The following is a 10,763-nucleotide window of genomic DNA, read 5'->3' as shown; positions in this document are numbered from 1 at the left end:
GCTTAGACTTGCTACAGACATTTTCACTTTCTCGTGCACTTGTCTCTTTGTCTTTTGCTTTGGGAAAAGGTATTTGGTGGACTAGGGTGCAGCTTATTTTTGAAGCTCCAGGGTGGAAAACAGTGGTTAAAATATCGATATCCGTCGAATATCCATAGAACCTGTCAGTCAAAGGATAGAGCCATTTGTACAAATGCTAATGATGTAGCAAAATATGGCTTTAAAGGGATTTTTTTTTTTTTTTTTTTAATAACCTAAAGGAAATCCCTCTCTAGTGAGAGGGATTCCGTTTACTCCACAGGTTGCTGGCCTGACCTAAGAGTTCCTCCCCATCTGCTCCAAAGCGATTTGCCATTACTTCTTGTCTAGCCTTCTGTTGTACAACCTCCAAGGTCTTTCTTTGACTAAAGCAATTGTGTATGTGTCTTATCTTCCTTTTTCAACTAGAGCTCACCAGGCGCAAGTGTCAGGACTGTTGTATTTTGGAAAACTCTACACTGCCTGTCTCAGTTCCTGGCACGCACTCATAGCTCAATTCATTATCAGCAGACAAATGAATTTTTTTTTTTTTTTTTTTTTTTTTCTTGCGTTATGCGGGCCTCTCACTGTTGTGGCCTCTCCCATTTGCGGAGCACAGGCTCCGGACGCGCAGGCTCAGCGGCCATGGCTCACGGGCCCAGCCGCTCCGCGGCATGTGGGATCTTCCCGAAACGGGGCACGAACCCGCGTCTCCTGCATCGGCAGGCGGACTCTCAAGCACTGCGCCACCAGGGAAGCCCCAGACAAATGAATTTTAAATCTCTTCATTGGCCACTATTTCATTTTCTCAGTCAGTCACTCGATATATTTTTTGAGCACAAGTATGGGCCAGTCATGTTCCAGGTGCTGGGGACACAAATTTAAATAGACTGAAATCTGATCCTTTGGAAACCTGCATTCTCTTGGGTTTGACTGATTCCGGCACAAACCTTTAATTTCCTCGTTTAAGTGACTACTCGCTGACCCCTGGGGGTTCATCTGAAAGGGGGTAGGAGGATATTTTTTGGTGGATTCTCCTTTCTCTAAGGATGTGATCCAGGAACAGGAAACAGATAAAGCCTTTAAAGAAGACCTGTAATTTCAAAATTTTGGCCCAGAACTTCATGAGGTTAAAGGTAGAGGCCAGATAGATGCCTCTCTCACGGGAAAATTGGTCTGATGTGGAAGGGATGAAACAAAAGGAGGTAGGACTGTGTAAGAACAACTTAAATCATCTCCCTCCTTTCCCACATGGTCCTCAGGTTGAGAATTTGGGAACTCTATGACTCAGAGAAAACAAGGAGCTAGGATGAAGAGGATGGTGGCTGCCCACTTCAAGGGTGTCAAGAAGCCTAAAAAGGATGTATTGAATAGGCTGAGGAAGACCCACAGGGCCTGAGGCTGGGGCTGGAGTTGGGAGCAAGGAGGCGAGTGACCCATGCGATGCTCTGAAATTTTAGGATGGGCGCCAGACTTCCTATGGGATGTGCCATGGAGCCCCGAGCTCTTTTATTTAGACATTAAAGGCAAGCCTGGGCCTGGAAGGCTGGTGTGCACGGGGAGTACAGATTGTCCTGTAGTCGTGACCTCCTCTTCCAGCGGGGAAAGCAGTTCCTTGGCAGATTTTTAGAGAATTCCCAACATGTTTATTGGGCTGGTATTTGTGTTGCCTCACTTCCAGCAAATCCAAGAACTTTAAAAGATCTCTGGGAATAAGAGGGTGTCATTTAAAAGCCTTTCACTCATACTTGGAAAGAAACTTTCCCTAAATGAAAAGTAGACAGAATATAATTCGGAGTTGACATCATGTAACCTTCTGAATCAATCCCCGTAGCTTTGTGAAACTGCAGGATACATGATTTGCAGCGGCCCCGTGGGTCTTAGCAGCCCACCATGGTTCTCTGAGATCCAGAACTAATCGCAGGAAAAAGCAGAAAGGCCTTCAAGCACATGGTTTTGACACGTTCTTGCCCCCAAAGAAGAAGGAAGCTGTTTTCCACGGAGAAATGCTGCTTCAATGAGACGCTGATCCATCAGCCATCTATTTGTACCCGCTGCTTTGTGCAAATGAAAAACAAGTGACCTTGACCAAAACTCGCAGCAGTGAGGGGGCAAGTGACGAGTGGCTGATGCTTCTCTCCCAGCCTCTTCGCCAAACCTCTCCATCCCCATCGCACACGAGCAGCTAAACCCGGGGGAGCCCACGCTTTCACTAAAACGACAAATTCACTTTGATCAGAACAAACTCCCACGTTCCCCAAAGATATACACCCCTGCACAGTGCTAGCTCTGGCTTTAAACTTTGGGAAGGAAGATTCCGAAGGTCACCTTGGTTCGAGGGAGCCCCATGTGGCAAATTACGTCTCCTCTATGTCTGCCGAGACTGAGGATTCAGAGATAACTTGGAACCCAAGACTTCCGCCAAAAAATGTAAACGTCTGCTGAAGAGGTCACTGTATTCACAACAAGGACCAAAACACGTCACCACAGTAACACTCAGGTGGGTCAGCCACGAGCCTGTCCGGCTTCCACACGCTGCCTAGCCTCTAAACCCCTTTGGCTTAACCTCTCCCCTTTGCAGGGTGAAAAACAAATTGAATAATGGAGAATGGTTAGCATCAGAAGATTTCATAATCTTTTCATGCATCTGCTCTCCTAAAGCTGACTTGGAAGATTGGAGAAGCTTCTCTTGTTATTACCCTTTAGCTCCTTACCTTGATGCTATATTTTGCTCCCTTAAAACTTTTTTTTTTTTTTTTTTTTTTTTTTTTTTGCGGTACGCGGGCCTCTCGCCGTTGTGGCCTCTCCCGTTGCGGAGCAGAGGCTCCGGACGCGCAGGCTCAGCGGCCATGGCTCACGGGCCCAGCCGCTCCGCGGCATGTGGGATCCTCCCGGACCGGGGCACAAACCCGTGTCCCCTGCATCGGCAGGCGGATTCTCAACCGCTGCGCCACCAGGGAAGCCCTCCCTTAAAACTTTTAATGGTCTCGGATAAATCAGAGCTTTTACATCTCCACCACTTTTTGCAATCAGAATACTCTGCATCCTAATCTAGGGCTGAACATGTCTAATGGCTCATTTACTTGTGATCACATTCTGCTGTGCTTTCTACTCAGCAGAGAGCTTTTCTGCATTGATGAGTTCCCAGTCCGGCTCAGCGTGCAATCAGGTTTTCCAAAAGTTTCCATTGATCTCCTTAAGGGTAAGAAAGGGAATACCTTAGAGGTCAAAACAGAAAGCAGGCAATGGGCCATGCCAGAGCTAAAACTGGATGTCTAGGCTTAGCAAGAAAACAAACAAACAAAAAAAACGAAACCCAAGCCCCATGCTGCCCTTTCTCTGCCCTACAGGTTCTTTTTTTTTTTTTAATTGAAGTGTAGTTGATTTACAGTGTTGTGTTAGTTTCAGGTGTAGCAAAGTGATTCCGTTTATATATATATATATATATATATATATATATATATATATACTTTTTCATGTTATTTACCATTATACGTTATCACAAGATATTGAATATACTTCCCTTTGCTACATAGTAGGTCTTTGTTGTTTATCTATTTTATATATAGTAGTGTATATATGTTAATTCCAAACTCCTAATTTATCCCTCCCCCTCTTTCCCCTTTGGTAGCCATAAGTTTGTTTTCTAAGTCTGTGAGTCTGTTTCTGTTTTGTAAATAAGTTCATTTGTATCAGGTTTTTGGAATCCACATGTGAGTCATATCATGGTATTTGTCCTTGTCTGACTTACTTCACAGAGTCTGACCATCTCTAAGTCCAACCATGTTGCTGCAGATCTCTGCCCTGCAGGTTCTTATCTACGGTGAACCTGCCCCCCTCAGTCTCTAAGACTCAGCGCTGGCGTCACTCTGAAGGCTGTTGGCAGTTGTCCCTCACGTGTACCTTTAAGCACCTTGCACAGTTTTCATTCCAGCATGTACCTCCTGGTTTTGTAACTATTTGTCCTCTTGTCACGTCTAACATCTGACACCCTCTCCTCTGGTCTGTGGTCTTTGTGCATATTCTTAACTAGTGCCCCGTAAATGCCATCTACCCTTATTCCCACAGAGCAGGGTTTGTCAACTTCAGCGCTAGTGACATTTGGGGTCAGCTCATCCTTTGCGGTAGGTGCTGTCCTGTGCACTGTAGGATGTGTAGCAGCAGCCCTTACCTCTAACTCACTAGATGCTGGTAGCAACCCCGGCTCCCAACCTCCCCAAGTCGTGGCAGTCAAAACTGTCTCCAGAAATTTTGTCTGCCCAGCATCCCCCTGGGGGGTGGGGATGAGAGGTCCCGCCTTCCCCCATCACTGAGAACTGCTGCCATGCAATAAGACTAAAAATGTGGGGGCAGTGATTTCGTCCACATGGTCCTTCATCACACGGACTCTCCAAAGCTATTACAGCTGCCCTTTATTTTTTTAAGAAGAAAACACCAGTGTTTTACCAATGCAGCCTTCAGATCCTCCTTTAAAAATACATTTTGTGATCATATTAAAGTCAAAGTCAAAAAACCAAAAGATCCCTGCGAGGTAGCTTTACTTGCAGGCTCTCTAGGGTAATAATAAAGAGTAGAGAGTGTGGACCCACTGCTTCAGTTTGAAATCCAGTTCTACAAGATACTGTCTGTGTGATCTTAGGAGCATCACTTAGCCTATCTGTGCCTGCTCAGCTAAATAATAATCCAATTCATCTAAATCATAATGTAGAATTCATAGTACCACTTAACAAAAAGAGCTGTTGAGAGGGTTAATACTTGAGTTAATATTTGAAAAGCTCTTAGAATAGTCCTCAGCACAAAACAAGCAAGACATTAAGGTCAAATCCAAGAACTAGGGGAATTTTTAAGAAGTCTCCAAATTACGTTCGTTTAGAACTATCTGGAAGCTTTAAGTTTCTGTTGCCAAAGGGATCAGAGTAGATCCTGCAAAATGTACAAAATACCTTTATACCTCCAACATTTTAGAACTAAATTGTAAGATTAGGATGAGCTCTATAACTTTCTGTGCTTAAAATTTGATCTTCCTTCAGCTGTGATTCCAACTACTTATTTTTTGTAAGTATGAGATACAGTGAATCTCAGTGGATATCCTGGGGCATCTCCTTGCATCTTGCGTGTACCAGTCATCGGGTTCACACTTACCTACTAGAAGCAAAGTCACAGAGACCAGCTGGCCACCATTTTTGATAACACATTCAAGTTGGTTTGGGTGCTCGGAGACCTCGCGCCATTAATCTCCAGGGAAGTTCTCTTTTTAAAGTTTTCTCCCCTTTTCATAGATTAAAAAACAGAAAGAGTTTAAAACATGTTATGCCTTTGGTCTCACTGTGCGGTGGTTTTTAAACTGTCCTCTGATAATAATTTCCTGTTCCCACTGTTCAGTATTGTAGTTTACAGGCAGTGTAGTTCAGGCGTAAGAACATAGCCTAGGGGCTCAAACTCCACTTCTGGGATGGACGAGATGTGCAGCCTTGGGTGAAGCACTGAATTTCTCCATGGCTCAGTTTCTGTATGTATAAGGTGAAATTGATAGGACTGTTCTCATCAGATAGTTTATGTGAGACTGAACTGAAAGCCCCATCTTCAGACGTCAGCACAGAGCAGGACACATGGTTGAGGTCTGTAGATGTTCGCCATTAACAAGATCTCGTAACCGCAGAGTACTTAATACTCTTTCAAGCAGGTTCGTGTTCATGAGCTCATGGGATAGTGAGGGGATTGTTCAAAAATTGGGGGAAGGTGATTTTAGGCCCGCTTGGGAGAGATGACTACCAAGGCAACGAGATGGTGAGGAGTTTGCTCAAGGCCACCAGTGAATTAGCGCCATTTGAACCCAGGACTGTATCTCTAAGACCCTGAGTCTCCTGCACTTCCTTTGATTAGTGCTTCTCGAATATTACTGTATATTCAGATGGTCTGTGAATGCTGTTCAAATGCAGACTCTGATTCAGCAGATCTGGGAGGGGGAGGGCTGAGATTCGGCATCTCCAAGAACTCGCAAAAGATTCTGATGCTACTGGCCCGTGGACCCCAGTTGGAAGAGCGAAAGTCTATAACTGGTTGCATCATCCTCTGGCATTTCTGACGCCTTGATGCTCATTTTCATCTGAATTCGAGAAAAAAAAAAAAAAAAGTGTGCAAAAGAATCACAAAACGTGTCATGGGGATAATCCCCAAAGTTACCATTCTCTCACCACTGTGAAGTTGCATGGGAATTTGTTCCCAAAATACCCATCGACCTTCACGGTAGCAGTACAAACAGGCAACCCTAAACTTTGCCACAGCCCACAATCAACAATAACATTTTCTACTCTGTTGGCTGTTGAGAAGTCCCGCTGGGACCCACAAAAGTCCCTCCATTCCTCCCCCTTCATTTAACACCAGGGAGCTCATTCCCAATGGGGAACGCCATCCAAAAGAACATTTCTCTTTCTTCTGAAAACTGATTGCTCCCTCTCTGCATACATTTGTTTTTCATTTACACAGATATTTCAGCTATTTTTGCTTTGTTGTATAACCTAGGTAACCTCAACCAGCTGAAAAAAGAACTCATTCCAACTTTCGAGTCAAATTTCAGACCACACCTGAGCTTTACGCCGCAGATCACACAACAGAAAGAATGATAAGGTTTGCAGGGAGGGTGCCTTCTTTAATCGGAGGTGGCCAGGGTGTCATGAGGGCAGGTACAGATGTGCAGGAGAGGTTCAAGTGCAGCTTATGAAAATCAACTCACGAACGAGGCATTTTTCCTCTCTTCTCTTTTCTCCATATTGGTTTTCTTGGTACTTTTACTTTCAGATTAAGCTGGTCTTTACGTATAAGAGGAGGGGTCAGCAAATGTTTTTTGTAAAGGGCCAGGTAGTAAATATTCTTGGCTTTGCAGGCCATAAGGGTCTCTGTGGAAAGGACTCAACTCTGCTTTGTAGCTCAAAAGCAGCTGGGAACAATATGTAAACAGTTGGGCAGGGCTGTATTCCAAATAGACTTTATTTACGGACACTGAAGTTTGGATTTCAATTAATTTTCATGTGTCACAAAAGATTATTGTCCTTTTGACTTTTCACCATTAAAAAATGTAAAAAGCATTCTCAGCTCTCAGGCTGAACAAAAACAGGCAGTGGGCAGGCTTTGGCTCCCGGGCCATACCTAGTTTGCCGACCTCTATGTGAGAGTTCTGTGAGTCCAGCCAAAGGCCACATTCTCATATATTGTAATGATAAAACTTAGATGTAGAAAAGGCTTCCAGATTTCCTGCGCTTATGACAGCAGCTTTAAAGGTAACCAAAGCTGTGCTCTGGGAATTGTTCTAAGTGGTCTGCAAATGTCGTGTCCACACACACACACACACACACACACACACACACACACACCCCGTTAGCTTTCAGTATGTAATACATCCTCATTTCCTAGGGCTGTTTAGTTTGTCAGTGTGAAACCATCAACTTCCTGTGTCAACTTCAAGTAGCTGAATTTCCCTATTTGTTTGAATTCCTTTAGTGGCCCCTCATCTTGTATTTATTTCTTTTAGCTCCAAAGGCTGACCATAGTCATAGCAAGAGTTTGGAAACATAAGCTGAACTTTCTGCGAAGGAATATATTCTGAACGATTCATTTCAGTGAAACATCCTAAGCTACGTACTTTTATTCTGGTAATAATGATGATAATAAGGGCTCATGCTGAGGCTCTTTAGCACTTTGGTTTGTACGTGTAGCTACAAGAATGTAGGGGGGTTTTTTTCATCGAGGGATAATTCCATGCATAGCTCAGGAACTGTTCTCAACGTAGCATTTATCTTTGTAACATGCATCTTCAACAACGCACATGTGCCTTTTGAGTATGCACGACTATTCTGTTCTTCCGTTAGATATTCTAAGCTTATTTTTCTTTTGCATATTTCTTTTCCCATCAGACATAATCATCTGTCAGATTCCCTTCCATTGTCACCATCCACATGCCCATTAACCTCCGCAGCCTTAGCTGTAGGAATTTCTCTGAAGTTACGAAATTCATTTTCTCCAAGCACCTCATTTGTTTAGTTCTCCCCTCCATAGCACTAACTTAGGACAAGATACCCGGGCTCTTTGGCCTGGGATTCTTCTTTTAAGGCTTCTGTAAACCATCACCTAATTGCAGATGCAGAGTAAATTTATTAACCAGGACATCTTTTTGTGACCTCATAAAATTAATTTATTTCCACCAAAAGAGGTTATTTGGGGAGAGGGTCAGTAAAAAACATCAGAATAGTCATCACTTTTGGACCAGCTGTTGTACTCCATTAAAATCACATTGACTCAAAACCACTGCCAGTGCCCTGTGCTCCTTCAGGAGGTGGGGTGATGGAATGGAGGGGCACCGGCTTGCAGAACATGGAGGGATGCCCGCAGACCTGGTGGACGGCACATCTGATGGCTGGGAGGAGCGTTGGTTAGCTCCACTTCAGATAATCTGCTTGTGTCCTGTTGCACATTTGACAGGGACATTGGGACATAGAGTCTTTGTCAGAAGAGGAGAAGGGAGAGCGAGGGTGAAGGCAGCAGCTGGAACCCCGCTGAAGCACTCCACACAGGCTTTCAGGTCGCTGTCTGACACGTGTGCTTCCCAGGCCCCGACCGACCGTCTCCCAGGGCTTCCCTGGCTAGGGGACCATGCTCCCAAGAATTCCAGCCGTGTCACAACACCCTGCAGGATCACGGACCTCCCATTGGCAGTGTTTTAAGGGCCAAGCTCTTCATTGTCTGTTTCATTGCCAGTTCATACAATTGGAAACAGAGGAGGTACGTGCAGCTAGCACATCTTTCTTTTTTTTCTTTTCAAGTATATGTCTTTATTAAAATAATGTATTTTCACCAATGAGTTACCTTTTTTTCACATTAGTACTCTAAGGAAATACAGTGCAAACATATAAAGAGATAAAACATTTTTTACAATTAAAAAGGCTTTAACCAACAAGATTTAACACAGGGGACTTCTTTTTTATCCACTGTTTATCATGATTTGGTTTATTTTGACTGTCAACACCTGACAGAGTACCTCCCTTCCACATGCCTAACATCTGTATGTTAAGGATAGTTTTGCATAATTAAGGGGTGTGGCTTGTTGTCAGAGTTAACTTGAAATATTATCTAAAGCTGGAAATATTGCTGCCTGATGTAATACATATTGTAGAGGGTAGACAGGTTTTTCTTACCTATCAATCAGTAAGTTCCAAAAGTCATACATTTTTGTTGACAGGAAGAGATTACCTAATGGGTGTTTTTATTTTTTTAATTTTTTTTTAACATCTTTATTGGAGTATAATTGCTTTACAATGGTATGTTAGTTTCAGCTTCACAACAAAATGAATCAGTTATATATATACATATGTTCCCATATCTCTTCCCGCTTGCGTCTCCCTCCCTCCCACCCTCTCTATCCCACTGCTCCAGGCGGTCACAAAGCACCGAGCTGATCTCCCTGTGCTATGTGGCTGCTTCCCACTAGCTATCTACCTTACATTTGGTAATGTATATGTGTCCATGCCTCTCTCTCGCTTTGTCACAGTTTACCCTTCCCCCTCCCCATATCCTCAAGTCCATTCTCTAGTAAGTCTTTATCTTTATTCCTGTTTCACCCCTAGGTTCTTCATGACATTTTTTCTCTTAAATTCCATATATATGTGTTAGCATACGGTGTTTGTCTTTTTCTTTCTGACTTACTTCACTCTGTATGACAGACTCTAGGTCTATCCACCTCATTACAAATAGCTCAGTGTCGTTTCTTTTTATGGCTGAGTAATATTCCATTGTATATATGTGCCACATCTTCTCTATCCATTCATCCGATGATGGGCACTTAGGTTGTGTCCATCTCCGGGCTATCGTAAATAGAGCTGCAATGAACATTTTGGTACATGACTCTTTCTGAATTCTGGTTTTCTCAGGGTATATGCCTAGTAGTGGGATTGCTGGGTCATATGGTAGTTCTATTTGTAGTTTTTTAAGGATCCTCCATACTGTTCTCCACAGTGGCTGGATCAATTTACATTCCCGCCAACAGTGTAAGAGGGTTCCCTTTTCTCCACACCCTCTCCAGCATTTATTGTTTCTAGATTTTTTGATGATGGCCATTCTGACTGGTGTGAGATGATATCTCATTGTAGTTTTGATTTGCATTTCTCTAATGATTAGTGATGTTGAGCATTCTTCCATGTGTTTGTTGGCAGTCTGTATATCTTCTTTGGAGAAATGTCTATTCAGGTCTTCTGCCCATTTTTGGATTGGGTTGTTTGTTTTTTTGTTATTAAGCTGCATGAGCTGCTTGTAAATTTTGGAGATTAATCCTTTGTCAGTTGCTTCATTTGCAAATATTTTCTCCCATTCTGAGGGTTGTCTTTTGGTCTCCTTTGCTGTGCAAAAGCTTTGAAGTTTCATTAGGTCCCATTTGTTTATTTTTGTTTTTATTTCCATTTCTCTAGGAGGGGGGTCAAAAAGGACCTTGCTGTGATTTATGTCATAGAGTGTTCTGCCTATGTTTTCCTCTAAGAGTTTGATAGTTTCTGGTAGCACATCTTTCTTGCTTTCAGTGACTCAGTGCTTTGAAGAAAGTTGATTGAAATGGAAGCACAGTCATCTTCAAATATAGATAAGCAGTTTGGGCTTATGGGCCACGGTATTTCAGAACTCCAGGCCCTTCAAATTCCTGCCCACGCAGAGGAATAACATGGCAGAGCATCCCAGTATTTCCCAAGTCGCTGCACTGATGTTGG

This window comes from Lipotes vexillifer, unplaced genomic scaffold (assembly GCF_000442215.2).
Source record: "Lipotes vexillifer unplaced genomic scaffold, Lipotes_vexillifer_v1.1 scaffold431, whole genome shotgun sequence".
NCBI classification, from domain to species: Eukaryota; Metazoa; Chordata; class Mammalia; order Artiodactyla; family Lipotidae; genus Lipotes; species Lipotes vexillifer.
Note: the sequence above shows the minus strand (reverse complement) of the source record.